The sequence below is a fragment of the Oratosquilla oratoria genome, chromosome 10, assembly GCF_046742065.1.
Source record: "Oratosquilla oratoria isolate Oo_2021 chromosome 10, ASM4674206v1, whole genome shotgun sequence".
Taxonomy (NCBI): Eukaryota; Metazoa; Arthropoda; class Malacostraca; order Stomatopoda; family Squillidae; genus Oratosquilla; species Oratosquilla oratoria.
Genome location: NC_134786.1, coordinates 5,339,400 through 5,341,899, shown reverse-complemented (window position 1 = coordinate 5,341,899; position 2,500 = coordinate 5,339,400).

Sequence of the window (2,500 nt, the reverse complement as noted above, 5' to 3'; positions counted from 1 at the left end):
AGGAAATGAAATAAACAATTATGTAAAGAATACATTTATAAATGAAATTTAATAAAGATGAATAGAATAAAATAGAATAGGTAAAATGAAATAGAATATTTGAATAAATGCATAGAAATTTTTAATTTATTAATCGAACTGATATAACTAAAACCGATATGGACAAATATATGAACAGGGTAATATAAAGCAAACTTAGAAAGCGCAATAAGACTTAGTATAAGACAGACAATGTTATAATTCTTTTAGAAAATAGAAATTTAAACAATCATATATAATCGAAAAAACAGATAAATGAAATTCAAAATAATTGGAAAAACAGTAAAGAAAATTTTGCCACAAAAAAACTAATTAGACGTATGATATTGGAAGCAAACGACCCCAATTATCTAATTAATTGCAGCACCTAACATGACAGAAAGTGAATATTTATTTTACAAGGGAATTATAAGTTCATCTGACAGAAACACCTAATATTTGTGATTCGTGATGAAGACATATATATTAGTCGATTTTTGAAATACTACATAGTCATGAATGTTTTTTGTGTGTGTGTGCGTGTATGTGTGCTTTTTTGTATGTAAGTATGCGTGCATTCATGTGCGTATGAGTTTGTTATCATTTGCCTGTTTCCGTGTGTGTTTGTGTTTGTGTGTGTGTGTGGGAGGGTGGCTCTCTGTGTGTGTGTGTGTGTGTGTGTGTCTCCGAGCGTGTGTGGGTATTTGTGTGTGTGGGTATTTATGTGTGTGTGTGTGTGTGTGTGTGTGTGTGTGTGTGTGTGTGTGTGTGTGTGTGTATGTGTGTGTGTGTGTGTATATGTGCGTGTGTAAGATCCCTGTCATCCATTACGTCACAGGGTGTGCCTCGTTGTAATTTTGCATTTTACTACTTGTTTTATTTCCTTCTCTTTACATTGAATTACGTCGTGTGGTCGAGACTGCACAGGAATGAGACTTGAGTCGGCTTGAGTTATGGTTTGGAGCTGCGTGGTGCCTTGATGAAGTGGGCCGGATTTGGGCCGGGTAATGTCTTGTCGTTTTCTTGTGTGTGTGTGTGTGTGTGTGTGTGTGTGTGTGTGTGTGTGTGTGTGTGTGTGTGTGTGTGTGTGTGTGTGTGTGTGTGTGTGTGTGTGTGTGTGTGTGTGTGTGTGTGTGCGTGTGTGTGTGTGTGGTTGCGTGTGTTTGTGTGTGTGTGTGTGTGTGTGTGTGTGTGCGTGCGTGCGTGCGTGCAGGTGTGTGTATTTACCTAGTTGTACTTACCTAGTTGGAAGGGGAGCTACGCTCGTGGTGTCCCGCCTTTGTTTCTAGCAATGTCTAGTTTGCTCATAAATTCGTGTATAGTTTTTGCATACACTATTGTTTCGTCCAATGTGTGTATGTGCATGTGTATGCGTATGTGTGTATGTGTGTGTGTGTGTGTGTGTGTGTGTGTGTGTGTGTGTGTGTGTGTGTGTGTGTGTGTGTGTGTGTGTGTGTGTGTGTGTGTGCATGCGTGCGTGCGTGCGTGAGTGTGCGTCTGAGTGGTGAGTGAGTGAGTGAGTGAGTGAGTGAGAAAGAGAGAAAGAGAAAAGGCCGATACAGAGACAGAATGATACTGGCAAAGACAGACCGAGACAGAGCGAGACAGACCGAGACAGAGCGAGACAGAGCGAGACAGACCAAGCCCAATCGAGACCATAAGAGACCAACCAAACATCGACCTGTGACCTGTGACCTGTGACCTGTGACTGTGACCTGAAACCCTAACGTATATAATCTAGAATATTTCATAAGCTTACTACAGCAGGAACACAAACATGAATGACGTGTTATGGTAACGGAAGACTCTGTGGTGCGTTGTATCAACACTGTGACATCAACTAAGGTGTTTGCATGTTTCTTGAAAGGCACTATGATAGGATTTGTCGAGACGTTAGCGATATTACACCTGTATGGGGTCCTGACTGCATAAAGTTTATGTAGTCAATATTTTGAGGACTATAGTAATAACCCCTGCGGACCAGAACTACTCTAAAAAACTTTATTACTGAAGACTAATTTCCACTCAAAGAAGAACTTTGTTCACTTGTTTTCTACCATTCCTATGTTTTGCTTCCCTTCCTTAAGTCTCTCTTTTACTATATCTGTAACTCCATCTCAACAGAACTATATTGGTCATAAGGGTAAGAATAGATGGTTATCGTCCACGAAGAATAATATTAGTGTAACTATCATAATTCCTACTGTACCTGATGGTACTTTTCCTTTTATTTTTACTGCCGCCTGGCTATTTCATACTTTCCCGTTTTGTTCTTATCCCACGTTCTATGTAAGGGTCTTAAATGTTTAAGTTCTGTGCACTCAGTATTCTAGAAATTCTACCCCCACAGATCAATGCCATGCAGTATTTTCATAGGAAAAGAAACTAATCTTAGCTCAAAGATTAGTTGTGATCTTTTTCTAACGTTTTCCATCCCCGTCCTTTCTATTACTACACTTAACTCTCTCCTTTACTCTCTCTT